This window comes from Eulemur rufifrons, chromosome 7 (genome assembly GCF_041146395.1).
Source record: "Eulemur rufifrons isolate Redbay chromosome 7, OSU_ERuf_1, whole genome shotgun sequence".
Classification (NCBI taxonomy): domain Eukaryota; kingdom Metazoa; phylum Chordata; class Mammalia; order Primates; family Lemuridae; genus Eulemur; species Eulemur rufifrons.
This window is the reverse complement of record NC_090989.1, coordinates 100,015,045-100,032,688: the sequence shown is the minus strand read 5'-3', so window position 1 is coordinate 100,032,688 and position 17,644 is coordinate 100,015,045. Positions and strand designations below refer to the sequence as shown.

At 39.5% G+C, this 17,644-nt stretch overlaps 1 protein-coding gene and 1 pseudogene across 3 annotated transcripts in view; both read left to right on the top strand.

Moving 5' to 3' along the window:
* The window catches only part of SCHIP1 (schwannomin interacting protein 1), a 532,563-nt gene that overhangs the window by 316,895 nt on the left and 198,024 nt on the right, over positions 1-17,644 (top strand). The gene's annotated exons all lie outside the window — the stretch shown is intronic.
* LOC138387743 (heterogeneous nuclear ribonucleoprotein M pseudogene) lies at positions 14,446-15,402 on the top strand (annotated as a pseudogene).

Below are 17,644 nucleotides of genomic sequence, written 5' to 3'. Positions count from 1 at the left end.
GTTTCCAGAACACCTCAACGCTTAATGGCCCTGCTGGCTCATCTCCCTACTCTTTTAAGTAGGATTGTCTTTGGCTCAGTTCTTAAGCCTCAGGTGTCATCTGTCCATACTCCCTCCCTTAAGGGTCTAATCCAGTCTCACAGATTTAAATCCACCCACATGCTAACTACTTCTAAACAGGCATCTTTAGCCCGGACATGCCACACAAACCCCAGATTTATATGTCCAACTGCCTACTTAACACCTCCACCTGGATGTCTACCTGGCATATCAGTCAAGCCCAAAGTTGAATTTCTTACCTTTTCCCTACCAATTTGTTGTTCCTACAGTTTTCTCCATCTCACTAAATAATTCCTTCTTAGTTACAGGAGCCAAAAACCTTGGGGTCATTCTCAACTCTTGCACCCCACATCTAATCCATCAACAAATGCAGTTGACTCTTTTTGCTTTCCCAAAATATACCAACAGGTATACCTGTTGGCCCAACAATTCATGCCCCTAGATGTATGCCTCCCTAACTTAATGGATATTAGAAGATACATTTGTTGTGTTGAGGCCTGAGATTATATTTGTGGAAGCTGTATGGGATCCAGTACATAGTATGTGCTCAATAAACATTGGCTGGATTTGACTCTGAATTTTGCTTAATCAGACTCATATCCATCCATAGTATTTTTGAAAAGCTACAGAGAAGCCCTGGGCCACCTGTTGATCGTTCCTCCTAGTTGGCATGTCCTTGTGCTTGGTGTCAGGGCCCCTGATGCTGTGGTGATCAGGTGGATCATAAGAGCTCCATGAGGACAGAGAACCATGTCTGTCCTGCTCTCTGTTGTGTCAGCACAAGGCCTGGCCCAGGGTGGGCATGCACAAGGCTCATCAGAGCAGGAAGATTGCATGAGTGAAGGGGTCAGGGGAATGAAATTGGGCCCTCGCATATCTAAATGGTGTGGATTTTTTATGTTTATGAGAAGGTAATGAATATAGGAGACGCTTGCCTGCATGGCACTGTTATAGGCACCGTCAATCTGTGCAGCTTCATTTCCAAGTGTCACCGTGAGTCTGGCAGGATTGCTCACAATAGCCCTGAAGGTGCACAGTCTCCATTGCCACCTCATCAAATATTCAGCCTTCTAAAATTGTGCTGAGAAGATTGAGAATAGTGAACTAAAAATATAAAAATAATATTGTTAATGAACCATAATGCCTTTTTGTGTTGTTTCACAGTTTTAAAAAATCTGAGAGAGCTAGATGAAGTAAAGTCATGACATATTAATGATTTCAAATGTGTCCTGGAATTGTCAGAACAGAAAGTGGCATGAATAATTCAAATAAGACACCAGTTTTTTTTTCCTTCTTGCAAAAGGCTAAAGTATTAAAAATAGAGGTGGGGGCTTTGGGAAAGACGGAGATATATATTACATAGTCCAGAGATCTCCTTGCATTTGGAGGGTTAACACAAGTTCAAGCAACATAGGACACCATCAAGTTATTTTCAGGAAATTATATTGAAATCTTTTGACACCACATTTAGTTCCTTCTGACTCTGGCAGCTTCTGGGGAGAGTTAAGACTGAATGTTTGATGCCCAGTGAATTAGAGTCTATTTTTGAACTCAAATCTCCAAATCCTGAAGGAATGGTCACCAAGAAGAAAGGAAAGCAGAAAACAACACTGGGGGCCGTTGGCTTAGCGCACTCTCCTTATCTCCACCACACAAACGACGATGGGAGTTGGATATGAAATGGCCTGAAAGGAAGCTTTGAGTACAGATAATGACTGTGAGTAGGGCAGGAATAAAAGAAAACAGAGCTACCTTTTTGCTTTAATATCTTTTCATCATTGTCTTTTTTCCTGAAACCACTTTTGAAACATAGCTATAGTGTGCCAAAGAAGAGCAGTCTATTTTAGCTGTGCATAGATTGTCATGGGTTAATATGTGTAAGATTGTATTTCTATCAGATCTATATAATGTAGACTCCTATATTATATTGATCTAATATGTGTGTGCATACATATACACACACAGATCTAATATGTGTGTATATTTATCACACACATGTATACATGTAACATACACATGCATACAATAAATGTATTTTAACAGTACAGAAAAAAAATTTTTAAGAAAAAACTACAGTGAGTGTGCTCAAGGCACAAATTAATAAAGAATGAGGATTTAAGTGATTAGGGCAAGACTAAACCTCAGGAAGACTATGAATTTAAAGTTCTCTTTCAGAGGTTCAGTGGAGAAGATAAATCAATAGGTACTTGAGTCAATCCATAAATTATCTGTTGCAGGTTGTCTTTTAGAAGCTGGCCCAAAGGGATTAGAACAAAGAGAAAAGTAAAGTAATCAGCCCACACGATCAGGCAGCAGGCTGCAGCTGAGGAAAGGGGAATGCATCCACCCATCTATTCATCTATCCCTCCATCCATCCACCTGCACATCCGTTCATATACTGAGTGCATACAAATCTCAGGCACTGTGCGAGGGGCTGTGGATCTGAAATAAAAACTAAAATCCCTCACTTCACTGAGCTGTCAGCCCAATGGGTGAGAAAGACAAGGAAACCCGGAATCTGGTTACCCTATGCTGAGCTATAATGAGGAAGGAGTAGGGGCCTCTTGGTATGCAGAGAGGAGACAACAATTATTCAACAAAATGCTATGTGAGATTTCAGATTGTCAAGAGTCAGAATGCAACTCCTTTCTGTAAATATTAAGCTACACAAAAGATGAATTTCCTATTTTGTTTTCTTATTTATACCACACAATTCATATGATCATTTTTAATGTTTTAGAAGCATTTTGCATATAACTTTCCACATACTAAAAACTGACATGAATGACTATTTTCCAGCTCAATCACAGCTACGTATAAATTATAGGAATAAATTTTGCAAAACATATTATACATTATTTTAAAATAGATCATGCCCATAATCCAATGATATTCCCATATTTTTATTTCAACCAAGCCTTGTGCTAGAAAGTTATTATCTTACCCCCATGATGTATATTATAAAGTATATTAGAAATATAGATATTTTAATCACTAATAGCTTGTAACATAATATACATAATAAGTATTGTTAGCCTAGAAAGTATTTAAAGGTTGTCTAATTCAGGGTGGTCTATACTATAATATAAGTGAAATGTGCCCCTTTTTGACCAACATAGTGTTTTGTTTAGTTTAATTTCAATGTTTCTCTTAAGTGTGTGTATGTGGGGAGTGGGGCAGGGAATGAGACTCCATATGTACTGTTTTACAGGGCACCCTCTCACAGCCTGGTCCCGAGGCTTTGAGTTAGTAATCCCTGAATCCTTGTATAAGCCCTTCCTTTTATAAGTGAAGAAAACTATGCTTTCTTCCCGAAGTCAAGGCTCAATGGTCGTTGCCTTCGAGGACTTTGGCATCTAGATATGGAGACAATCTAACTCATGTGAACCACACCAAACACAACATGAGGCAGCCCTATTGGGTTCTAAACCCAGCCACACATCAGAATCAACTAAGCTGCCTTTGTTCATTTGGTTGTTTCTGTGTGTTTTTTAAACAAGAGGATAGGGTACTTTTTTTTTTAAAGAAACAGTAATATATGCACTATTTTAAAAGAATTAAACCACTCAAAAGGGTATATAATCAAAATTTCTTGCCTTCTACCCTCTGTGCCAAACCCGTTAATAATTGCCTTGTATTGCTCTGCAAATTTTCCATATATAATGAAGCAAATATATGTGTGGATTGTCCCCCTTCTTTAAACACAAATGATATACCAGATGCTTTTCTCCTTATTGTAATTTTGTGGACAATAATAATGGCAATAAGATTCAACAGCAGTTCACCTGGATCTATTCTTTTAATGACTACATAGTATTTCATTGATTGGAATTTCCATAAAATATTTAATCAACTCCCTATTGAGCATTTAGGTTATTTCCAATCTTTCATTATTACAAGTACATTTCTAATACATATTTGCCTATATATGTAAATATATCAATAGGAAAAAAATCTTAGAATTTCTGAGTCATAGGAAATAAAATTTTTAGAGAATTTTTAAAAAACATTTTTATTTTTAATTATTATGGGTATACAATAGTTGTATATATTAATAGGGTACATGTGATGTTTTGGTACAGGTATACAATGTGTAATAATACAATCAAGGTAATTGTATTATCCATCACCTCAAGAATTTCTTTGTGTTAGGAACATTCCAATTCCACTCTTTTAGTTATTTTAATGTGTAGCATAACTTATTGTCAACTATAGTCACTTTGTTGGACTATCAAATATTTTTCATTCTATCAGCCATTAACCATTCCCAATTTACCCCCACTCCATACTACCCTTCCTCGCCTTTGGTAGCCATCATTCTACTCTCTGTCTCCATGAGATCAATTGTTTTAATGTTTAGCTCCCACAGAAAGACATGTGAGATTTGTCTTTCTGTGTTTGGCTTATTTCACTTACCATAATATTCTCCAGTCCCATCCATATTGTTGCAAATGGCAGGACTTCATTCTTTTTATGGCTATATGATATTCCTTTGTGAATATGTACCACATTTTCTTTATTCATTCATAGACACTTAGACTGATTCCAAATCTTGGCTATTGTGAATAGTGCTATAATAAGCATGGGAATGCAGATATCTTTTGGATATACTGATTTCCTTTCTTTTGGATATATACCTAGCAGTGGGATTGCTGGGTCATATTGTAGTTCTATTTTTAGTTTTTTAAGGAACCTCCACACCGTTCTCCATAGTGGTTGTTGCTGTAATCTACATTCCCACCAACAGTGTACAAGGGTTCCCCTTTTTCTGTATCCTCGCCAGCATTCATTATTGCCTTTTTGATAGTAGCCATTCTAACTGTGGTGAGATGATATCTCATTGTAGTTTTGATTTGCATTTCTCTGATGACTAATGATATCAAGCATTTTTTATATACCTGTTGACCACTGGTATGTCTTCTTTTGAGAAATGTCTATTCAGATCTTTTGCCCATTTTTTAATCAGATTATTTGATTTTTTCTTGTTGCGGGACTTTATATATTCTATGTATTAATTCCTTGTCATATGGGTAGTTTGCAAACATTTTCTTCTATTCTGTGTGTTGTTTCTTTACACTGTGGATTGTTTGCTTTGCTGTGCAGAAGCTTTTTAGCTTGATGTGACCCAACTTGCCCATTTTTCTTTGATCGCCTGTGCTTTGTGGGTATTACTTAAGAAATCATTGCCCAGACCAAAGTCTTGGAGCATTTCCCTAAAGTTTTCTCTTAGTACTTTCATAGTTTCAGGTCTTAGATTTAAGTCTTTAATCTACTTTGATTTGATTTTTGTATATGACAAGAGATAAGGGTCTACTTTCATTCTACTGTGTATGCATGTCCAGTTTTCCCAGTATCATTTATTGAAGAGACTGTTCTTTCCCTAATGCATTTTTGTCAAAATGAGTTCACTATAGATGTATGGATTTATTTCTGGGTTCTCTATTCTGTCCCATTGGTCTATGTGTCTGTTTTTATGCCAGTATTATGCTGTTTTGGTTACTACAGCTCTGTAGTATAATTTGAAGTCAGGTAATGTAATTCCTCCAATTTTGTTCTTTTTGCTCCAAATAGCTTTGGCTCTTGTTGGTATCTGGGGATTCCAAATAAATTTTAGAATAATTTTTTCTACTTCTGTGGAGAATGTTATTGGTATTTTGATGGAGATTACAATGAATCTGTAGATTGCTTTGAGCAGTATGGACATTTTAACAATACTGATTCTTCTAATCCATGAGCATAGAATAACTTTCCTTTTTTGTGTGTCCTCTTCAATTTCTTTCATCAAGGTTTCATAGATTTTTATTATAGAGATCTTTCACTTCTTTGGTTAAGTTTATTCCTAGGTATTTTATTTTATTTGTAGCTATTATAAATGGGATTGCTTTTTTGGTTTCTTTTTCACATTGTTTACTGTTGGTATATAGAAATGCTACTTATTTTTGTATACAACTTTATTGAATTTGTTTATCAGTTCTAATAGTTTCTGGGTGGAGTCTTTAGGTTTCTCTAGATATAAGATCATATCATCTGCAAACAAGGATAATTAAACTTCTTCTTTTCCAGTTTGGATGCCTTTTATTTCTTTCTCTATCTGATTGCTCTAGCTAGAACTTCCAGTACCATGTTGAGTAATAGTAGCAAAAGTGGGCATCCTTGACTTGCTCCAGATCTTAGAGGGAAGGCCTTCAGTTTTTCCCCTTTCCTTATGATATTAGCTGTGGGTCTGCCATATATGGCTTTTGTTTTGTTGAGGTAAGTTCCTTTTATACCCAGTTTTTGAGAGTTTTTATTATGAAGGAATGTTAAATCTTATCAAGTGCTTTTCTAGCCTCAATTGCAATGATCATATGGTTTTTGTCATTCATTCTGATGATATGACATATCACATTAATTGATTTGCATGTACTGAACCATCCTTGCATCCTGGGAAGAATTCCACTTGATCATGATGAATAATCCTTCTAACATGTTGTCAAATTCAGTTTGCTAGTATTTTGTTGAGGATTTTTGTACCTATGTTCATCAGAGATGTTTCCTACAATTTTCTTTTTTTGTTGTGTCTTTGTCTGGTTTTGGTATCAAAGTGTTACAGGCCTCATAGAATGAGTTTGAGAATATCCCATCCTCCTTGATTTTTTGGTATAGTGTAAGCAGGATTGGTATTAGTTCTTTGAATGCTTGGTAGAATTCAGCAGTGAAACCATGGGGTCTTGAGCTTCACTTTGATGGGACACTTTTTATTATTGCTTCTATTAAAGAATTTTTTTGTCAGAGATTTTTGAATTGCCTAAAATTGGTATCTGGAGCCTGCTTACACCAGATCACAAAGGCCAATTGTTAAATATTCAAGAACTTTGTGAGCCGATTGTTAAACTGCTTATAACTTGAAATTAGCCTCACATTCTGGGCCTTTAAAGTTTTATTTTATTTGGTTCTTGGGTTGTTTGTTTGTTTGTTTGTTTTTGGCAAACTAGTTTACTAGCATACCACTGACTATAAAGATAATTAACACTCATTTTGGGATGTTTTTAAAAATTCAAAGTATAGGGCCCCACCAGACCTACAGAATCAGAGCATCTAGGGATAGAAACAGAGAACCCTGGGTTTAGAAAGACTCTCTCATGTGAATTCAGTTTAGCCCAGTTGGAACCAAGGGTGAGAGAATCTCAGTGATGTTCAAAAAAGGAAATGAGGTAACCAGGGGGTGCTTTCTGGAGTAGACACTAAATTGGAACTTGAGGGCTGTTGAGGAGTTAGAGACATGGTGGATCCTGGACACCTACCCAGGTGCAAGAGATGTTTCCTCAACTATGTGAAAACAGACTCCTGGGAAGCAGAGATCACATATGAGGACACAGATTCCTCTCACTGAACTGTCTTCACAGCCATCCGTCTTCTGCCTTCTGTGAGAGCTTCCCTCAGAACTTCCTCCCTGTCCTAACAACAGGCACATACACATACATATTCACCCCAAAGATGACTCAAGCTTTTCCCTCTCTCCCTGCCTTCAAAATTCTACCTCAGATCTGATTGAGTTAAATTTAAGTGAATGACATTAAGGGCACTAATTCACACTCACACCGAGAGGGGCCATCTCTATGGATTAGGTCCTGAACTACACATGTCCCTGGAGACCGAGACTTCTTAGAGGTCAGGTAAGGTCTTTTTGACCAAGACATCAGCATGACAAAGAAAACCCACTCCCCATCCCCACTTTCCAAAAGATCTGAGAATAGTCTCATCTGAGAAGCTATTAGGACCTTTCTACCCAAGACACACATCCCGCAGAACACAGCTCCAGTGTTGTTTAGCTACGGTGGAAAGAATATCCACTGATGCTAGATCTAGATAAAAACAACGCAATATAATGAAAAGTGAAAATTAAATTGTCCAGGTTATTCTACTCTTTTTTCATTAAATTAACTATCTGGCTAAACAGACTAAGATAATCAAGGAGGCAGTTTAGAATGGTAACTTAGCACACACACTCTAAAGATGGACTGTCTGAGTTCATATCTCAGCTCTGCCACATATTCACTGCAAGATCTTGGGTGTTTTGTTTAACCTCTGTGTGCTTCAATTTCCTAATGTGTAAAATGAAGGCAATAATAGTATCTAGCTCATAGTATTTTGTGGAACTTAAATAAGGTTATATATATATATATATATGAGATACACACACAGAGATCACTTAGAACAATGACGGGCATATTAATAACTGTTACATGCAGTAGCTACATTCATTGTTTGGACAAAGCCCATCAAATATTCATTCTCCACTTCAAATTATTTTTCCTAGATGGGCAAACCCTAGGATAGAAAAGTTAAAGCCAGTTTTATTGTAACAGGAGGGATTTATATGATTGATAGATAGATAAAATGCTTTAATCACATTTTTCCAGCAGTTCCTTGCTCACAAACAGCACATCAAAATTATTTATTTCAACAAGCTATAGTGGAATATAAGGTGCAAAAATAATTGCTTAAGACCTCAATTTTGACAGACCTTGTAAGAGTTTTCCTTACTTTTAAAATCACTAACTCAGTGTAGGAAAAAAAAGGAAACCCAAAGTTTAAATTGGACAGTATCTCATATTCCATCATTTGAGGTTTATTTGTTTCTCTCTTTCTATTTGGTGCTTTTGATGGGATTTAATGGAAGCCATGGGAGCCAAGAAGGGTCATAAGGCACTAACTGACCAGGAAAACATGCCCAGGAACTGCAGGAGAAAAGGGCATTTCATTCATCTCCTCCGCACTCAGCACAGAGCCTTTTCCCTAGAGGCAAAGTCACTGCAAGAGAAATGAGTCTCTGGTTGATGAAGACAGACAGTGGAGAGACGTAGAATCTGTTTTGTATTTACTTATACTGGTAGACCACTCACTCCATGTCACATCTATAATTTTAGTGTTAATAATATAACTGTTCTAGTCCCTTATTTATTCTTTACAAATTATGGATTTTTTTAAAAAGCTTATAGTGACATATTGCAAACTATATTAAAAATATCTGATGTTTTAGAAAAGGACAGCCATCATTTATTTTTGTATTCAATTTAATTTAGTACACAAAACCTTATTTAATGAAAAACTGCATGTTGTAAAAGTATATATATTAATGTTAAAAAATTCGACAAAATTTTTCTAACTTATGTTTACTGGAAGAAACCTAATGCACATTAGTAAAAATTGAATTATGGAGTCTTCTCAATGAAATGTGTTTTGTTACATGGGAAGGTGTTGCAGGCAAAAGGAGTGTTCACACACCTATGGGATACAGAGAGCGCAAGACATTTACTTACTAGAGGAACATAAGAAGTTCTGGATGGGCTGAACAGACTGTAAAAAAAGTAGGAGGCAAGAACTGAGGCTGGAGAGGATGCCTGGATGTTGATGGTTAGTGACTTTGTGTAGAAGTGGCCTCAGTGTGTGGCCCAGGACCAACAGCAGCAGCATCCGGGAACTTGTGAGAAAGGCAGACTCTCTGCCCTGTCTCAGATTTACTGAATCAGAAACTCTGGAGTGGGGTCCGGCAATCTGTTCTAACGAGCCCTCCACGCGATTCTCATGCTTTGATTCCAATGGTCTGAGAACCACGAGTGTAGACTAAGCTAACAGGTTTCTCCTCCACATTAGAATCACCTGGGAAGCTTTGAATACAGACATCTGAGCCCCACCTAAGCAAATTAAGTCTGGGAGTCAAACTCTAGCATTGATATTTTTTGAAAGCTCACCAGGTAATTTTGATGTGGGACCTTGTTTGAAAATCACAGGTTTAGACTAAAGTTTCATAATTTGCAACAGGCTAGTGATAGGGAAAGTTTTACTCTCAGAAAAAAACTCATTGATAATGAATTCTCTCCTAGTTTAAGCCTGATAATGTTAATCTGCAATTAGCATTATCCATTTTCTAATGGCCAATGCCAATTGTACACGCCCTTGGTGACCGGATTCCATGACTATTGATATAAGAAAGTTCTTTTTGCATAGATAGAATGAGGTAAACTTCTGTTCAGTGCAGACTGAATCATCAACTCAACAGGCAGAGAAGTGGATCTGATGTAACAAGATTGTAAAAATTGAAGCAATTATTTGGGAGTGGGGAGCAGGAGTGGGGATACAAATAAGCATCTCTGAAGCCAAATAAAACTTTTATATTTTGCCTTATGAATTAAAGAAATAAAATAGCCACACACCCTTTGGTTTAAGAGGCAGCTATTTCTTAAAGCTCAAATATCATCTTTATTCATCATAACCCCTCAGACACTTGTTAACTGGGAAATCTTTAATAATGCTAACTACCATTTATTGACACTTAAGGTGAGGAGAGTTAGGTTCTAAAGACAGTATATAAACAAGTTGAAAATCAAACAGAGTCAAGATTACCCTTGAACATGCCTTAATAGATGAGATATAAGAGGCACATAGAAACCAAGTCCCTCTGAGATCAGTTGACCACATCTCTAATCTCATATTCCTCGGAGCTCACAGAGTGGGATGGCGCGCGCTCTCTCTCTCTCTCTCTCTTGTTCTCTCTCTCTTACTCTCTCTCTCTCTCTCTGAACAGGGCACCTGCTTCAAGTGTCACCCCTGCACTTTGTGCAAGTGTTTTATATACATTATCTCTCCAAATCCCCATCACAATCCTATGATGCAAATATTATTATTATCCCTATTTTCCTCTTTTACAGATTAAGACTCTGAGATTTGGAGAAGTAAATTGCCCAAGGTCATGTATTAGACCCCAGATTGAAATTTACAGCATGTGCAACAGTAGGACTCAGACTCACTGCTTCCCAAAACCTGAGCCAATTTTAAAACAATTTTTCTTTAGTGGCGTCTTTTCACCTTCATATCATTTCCAGTAACAAAAAGACTTTTCTCAGCAATTAATTATGATCCCAGCAAGATTGTCGAGGCCAGTGCCATCAGATCAAGTCAAAACTTGGTATCTTCACTCCCAGAGCATGGCCCCCCCACGGTTTCCCCATAGCAGCTCTCAGAAGAGCCTGTGTTCTTATTTCATGTTCACCAAACAGACTCGCTGTACATGGCGGGGTGTGTGTGTTTGTGTGTCTGGGTGTTTTAAAGGCCATACATTCAATGCACTTTATAAAATTCCTTTCAGCCCCTGCCTGGTGGTCTCCAGATATGGGAGCCCGGTATGCACAGGACTTTTCTGGCCACTGACAGCCCACATGTGCAAGAGCCCCAAAGTGAGGCTCTGGAGGAATAAGCAGTGGAGAATGCTAATGGTTGGAAAAGTTATTCCATCCTTTCGCAGCATCCCTAGGCTCAGCTGGAACCTTCTTTCCTTCCTAGTGAGAAAACAGATTCTGTGAAGGGGCAGGCATTTCCAATTAGTGCCCAAAATAAAGCCAGAAGGAACTCAGGAGAGGCTTTGAGATGATTGATTGCCTGCTCAGTTTAGATGCTCCCTGGGCTTCTTCCCCTCCTCATCGTGCCTCCCAGCCTCTGTGCTACTATGCAGAAGGAAAAGGGGGGAGCTCTCCTCATCACCCACATTTTCTGGGACATTAATCCAGAACAGGGAGGAAAAGGCTTGTCCAAGAGGAGAAAAAGGAGCAATGAAATACCTCCCTGCTACATGGCCACCTTCTCTTCAAATAACTCCAGTCCCAGTCAGTAGTTAGTGAAAGGTAGAGAGTGGTATGAGCCCAATTAAACCCTTTGAGCTGCTGCACACAGTTGCTCAGGTTACACACTGAGCAACTCCATAGATTGCAAAGTGAATGGCATCCCTGAAAGTTGTGCAGCCCATAATCTGCAATGCTATATGTGGCAGCCCCACCATCTAACCCAGAGTCTTTGCCCAGGCAAGTAGGAAAGCATAATACTGTACATCCACTTTTCTAAGGAAAAACAGGAGTAGAAGACCCTGCTGTACATAATTTTCTATAAAGATGTTATCAAGTCTTTTTTTAAGTAATTCGAATTCTCATCTGCTCCAGAAAATTAGTTATCTTTCTGAATAAATAGAATGTGTGTTTGTTTTTTCTTCCTTGTTACGATTTAAAGTGGTTTTAGTTGTATTTATATATGTACTATTCTATTTATGTGTATATATGTTCACATAAATAGAATTGAAAGACTGAAGCAGTGAAAAGGAAAAATACTGACCATAGAATTAGCTCACTATAAACATTATACTTATATTTAATTTTGAGCCCCCTGGAAACCAAGGCAAAATAGGGAAACATCATAATTATATCATTCATAGCTGATAGATGGAAACATACCAAACTTGAAGAGCAAAACTCCCTTTCCTGACTCTTAATACTTAAAGAAGTATACTACAATGAAGCTAATGTTCTTTCCAATCTTGGATGGGCAGTAACAGTGAGACTGGGTAGGGGGGCGAAACATTGATACCTATATACAAATAAATTTGCCTGGTGTGGTGCTCAAGGTTGCAGGCATTTAAGCCAGCTGGCCAGGTTCAAATCCCAGCTGACCTTGGCCAGCTACTTAGCATGGCTCCAGTTTCCTTGTCTGTGAAATGGAGGTACAATGTCCACGTCATGGTCTGGCTGTGAGAGTATGTGAAATAATGACAATGGCACAGGTATTAACACAGTGCCTAGTTCACAGTGAGCGCCCAGTGAATGTTTGTTCTCATGTTGAAGCCTGAAATGGTAGAAGGGGAGTTGGAGCTTGTGGCTGGGATCAAATGCCAGAATTATACACTGAGATGCCCCAAGCAGATGGGAATAGTTTAAAATCAAAGGATGCATGAGGATATAGGGCAAGAAAGCCAGGGTAAGGAGCCTTCTGGAGAAATCCTGAGAGACGACCAGCCTTTGTACCCAAGACCTTCACAAGGGCCAGGTTCCACCCCTCAGGCAAGCCTTTGCTTTTCTTTAAAGCATCCCTCTCTGCAACCAGTGGGTGACAGTAAAAGAAATAACAATTGGATTAGCAATAGTTTCACTGCAAATGCAGAAGGAGCCTGTATATTAATATGTGGTGGGTTCTTGAGTCACCCTACATGAATGATCAGTACACCCAGTGATCCCGCTAGGCCGGAGTGTCAGGCCACAGGCCTGTGTGTGTGGTAGACGGCGGGATGAGGGAGGGGCTGGCACAGGCCGTGGGCATGGGGTACACGGCAGCCAAAGTCCTATTCCTAGTCAGTTGGCCCTGGCAGGAAGGAGTGACTGAAATGTTGCGTCCAAGAAGCAGGCACAGAACAAGAACAACCCCCAGGGAAGTGTCTGTTGTGACTAGAAAAAGAGAAGAGCTGGGAAGTAGAGGCTGGAGGGCTCCCTTAAGGGCTTGTCCAGCTTCTCAGACTAGTATCCACTGTAAGAGCCCAGGACCCAAGTACACATATAACTATACAAAAGTTCTGCAAAACAGCTCTTAGTCTCCCCAGGGATGCTCCACTCTGATACTATCATTTCTATTTATTTTTAATGCTGTTTTACTTCACAGTTTTGAAAATACTGCTTTAAGGAAAAAGTTGGAGGAAGGCCGTTTTTGGGGGGACCCCGGATCCAAGCCAGTGAGAGAGGTTTCATTAGAACAGGCACGTAGTGATGGCCAACGGCCTCACCCTGCAGAGTGACTGCAAATGTTGGGCTGCAGAGGATTAAAATAAGTGCATTCCCACTAGGCTGGGTCTTCTTTGAATCCCTCATACCCATATACAGCAGGCATTCAAGAAGCCTGGAGGAGTGGATGGATGGCTTGTCCCTCTGTGCTCACGTGGGCTTGCACAAGCCCTTGATAACAGAGTGTCAAGGACACACACTCTGGTAGGGTCTAGAGCACTGGCCCTCCCTGAAGATACTCTCCTGAGTGCGTTCAGAGTGCAGGCTCTGAGAAAGCTGAGTAACTATTTAAAATAGTTCAGACTATCGCATGAATTTTCTAGAAATGCTTTCCCTCCAACTGCTTCTTCTCTCTTTCCTCTTTCTGTAGAATAGTAGAACTTCTTTCCTCCTTTTCCTTCCTTTGGGCCATTAGACTTTTCAGATAAAAATGTTACGGTGTTTGTTTTTTTACAAGCAAGCAAGCGCTCTGGCTGTTCCAGAATGCTAATGCTTATCTAAGAGGAAAAAAACATTTAGGAGCCTGTAGGTTCTACTCCACATTTGCAATTTCCAGTCCAAGCCATGTAGTCTCTGTTCATCCCTAAGCCCTTTTCCTCAGCTCTCAGAGGATCTGAGCTTTAATCCCGATGCTCCCATTGGGAGGAAAGGCTGCAAAAGACCAGAGTTCTCACGTAAGGAAGGGCCGCAGAGGGGTGTTTGAGAACAAGCTGCGTCTGAACTCCAGCTCCACCCCCCGGGACAAATTACTTAACTTTTTGACATTCCATTTCTTCTTCTGGAAAACTAGGAAAATAATAACTATATAAAAATGGTGGCGGGGTCAAAGTGGTGGCGGAGGTGGCAGGATGAAGTCCAAAATGGAGGAGGAGAGCGGCACCCGGAATGCTGGTGGCAAAGGGCTCCGGGCCCTAAGGATGAAGGGGAACGACCTACTCAGAATGAGAAGAGGAAGAGAAAGCATAAACGGAGGAGGCGATTGCTTTGAGCCACATGCCAATCCAGCTAAAAGATACACAGCCGTTATTATGAACATACCTTTTGATGTGAAATGGCAGTCACTTAGAGACCTGGGGGAAGAGAAAGCTGGCGAGGTAACATACGTGGAGCTCTTAACGGACGCTGAAGGGAAGTCAAGGGGACCTGCCATTGCTGAATTCGAGGTGGAAAAGGGCAGGAAAAAAGCCACAGAAGTCCTAAGCAGGCATAGTCTGAGTGGAAGACCACGGAAAGTCAAAGAAGATCCTGATGGTGAACATGCCAGGAGAGAAATGCTGAAGGTGAAGGCTAGGACAGGTGGGATGGGTATGGGACCAGGTGGCCCAGGAATGATTGCTATCCCACCCAGTATCCTAAATAATCCTAATATCCCAAATGAGATTATCAATACATTACACTACAAATACTAGAAAGCACAGTATTTGTAGCAAATCTGGATTATAAAGTGAGCTGGAAGAAACTGAAGGAAATATTTAGTATGGCTAGTGTGGTGGTCTGGGCAGACATTCTTGAGGATAATGATGGAAAAAGTTGTGGAATAGGCACCGTTACTTTTTAACAGTCCATGAAAGCTGTGCAAGCTGTATCTCTGTTCAATGGCCAACTGCTGTTTGATAGACCATGCACATCAAAATGGATGGGAGGGCCTTACCAAGGAAGGATTTTCCCTCCTGAGCATCCACAACAACTTCCCTATGGCCTTGGTGGCATTGGCATGGGGTTAGGACCAGGAGAGCAGCCTATTATCACCATGTTTAACTCTTTATGAGGCAGCCTTCTGACCACATCGCTACATAAACAATATTAGGCCCAGTTCCTATTCAACAGGAATGGCTTCAAAATGGATAACATGGTTGTGAAGTGATTGCGTTCTATGTAGTGATGTGAAATAAGTAGTTTACAGGAAGCAGGATCTGGACAACTGGCTTCATTAATACAAATTTTATGCAGTCTTTTCTGTTCTACTAGATTGAGTCCTCCCACTCCATCCCAGATCAGAGACTCTTTTCATTTGTCTTCAAATTCTCCCCAACTCCTCACTTCACTCTGCTCCATGAACCTAGGAACTATCTAGCAAAGCCTTCACAGGTGGATAAGTACAAGTGTTAGACAATTCTATGGCACTGCATTGCATCCCCAGGTTATGTTTAAGTGCCTTGATGGTGACTGTGGGTAAAGAGAAAATGCTGAGGCCCTTTTTCAGAGGTAACTCACTGTGTTCTGTCCATAAGCCCTAGAAGGAAGCAGTGTGGTTAACCTTTTTAAGTAGGAGTTGGCAAGAGGCGTATGTGAGGAAGACAGAGCCTGAGCTCATTATAAGGGAAGCCGAGTGAGTCAGTGTCTATCATGGGCAACAAGCACCTTGGTAAGAGTTTTTCTAGGGAAGAGAGATTTGCCAGGGCATGAATCTGGACAGCTAAAGAAACATTCACCTTTCAGTATGATGTTGACCCAAAACCCTAAGAAAATGATGTGATATATGTGTGAATGTTTGTATCTGGAAAAGGGACTTTATGTTCTGCTCGCAGGCAAAATCTTGGTAATATAAATGCAATTGTCTGCTTTTCAGCTGGATTAGATTATTCAGGGTATTGAGATTCTTAATTATGATTTAAGACAAGCAGAATAAACAAACCTATCATGAGAAGAAGCTCAAATGGCTTCTTCTTGCTGATTTTCAATGTCATCAAAGTTAGATCTCAGAGCCTGAGTGTCTAGTTGTTTTAAATTCGTTGTTTTTCAACTAATCACAAGTAAAAAAGCACCTTCCTTGCTCGTTTACAAAGTATATCAGTGTTGAGTGGGTTTAAACAACTCAGAAACTTGTCTGAACTGAAGAAAGACTGATCAGAGTAAGGTGAATGCTTCCTTTTGCTGCCCAAAATCCAACGTGAGGGTTAATAAAGACTCATAATGAACTGCATTTCTGCCATTCTACTGCACACTTTCTTTTCATTTCACAATTTAATGTTTCTTAAACAGTATAGGTCAGATATTCTATATAGACAGTTAATGTGTTTATTTTTCTATGAAAAAAGAAGCTGCCACTAAGCCAACGAGTGTCCTATTTGATGGTATCTTAGATTTTAAAAAATAGAGACTTCATTGTATTCCCCTAAGAACTCCCAGTACAATGTCTGGTGCACAGCACTTGAGTTACTATTGACCTTCCCCTCAAACAGCTGGGATCCTGGAATAATGTAGACATGCAATATTACAAAGGTATATCTGGACAGCTATGTATATATAATCTGTACCAGCTATGTAATTTGCAAAGCACAATGCAAAATTAAAATTCAGGGTCCTTTGTTCAAAAATTATTAAGAAGTTCAAGATAGCAACAGCAGAGCAATTAAACTAAGCATGAGACTTTTCTGAGCACAGGGCCCTGTGTAACTGCACGGGTCACACACCCGTGGACCTGGCCCTGCTGCTGACCAAAGAGGCAGGTTGTGCTGAGCTCCAAACACCGTACAAGTCCTTGGCACCCCATAAGCCCTCCCTCACTGATAATTCAAGCTTTCCCCAAACCCACCCCCCAACTAAATCCTACCATACATTTTTGCACAATCTATTAATTCTATATATGCTCAGTTAACATATTCTGCCCTATGGAGGGATAGGTGAGTGCCTAGGGAGAATAGCAAAGCCTCAGTAGATCTTCTGACATGGATTGTGGTAACATAGCCCCCACACTGAACCCTGGCCAGTCTCTGCTTCTTCTCCTCATCGATTCTTCTTTTTGGTTACTTTTGTCCTCCTTCTCATCGGTCTAGATGTCTTCTGCTTTAGAATTAACATCCCTGCCCCACTTTGCCAGGCTCTTCTTTCTCCCTGTCCCTTGTTCAAGTTACTGTATCCCATAAACCAATGCCAACAGTACACTCAATAAAGATTTTTAGTGTGGTTAATTGATCTGTAAGTTGGAATTCTTCTCTGTGTGAACCATAATATGGTTCAGTTTATTGTCAAGTGATGAGATCAACTTCTGGGCCAGCCTGTCATTTATT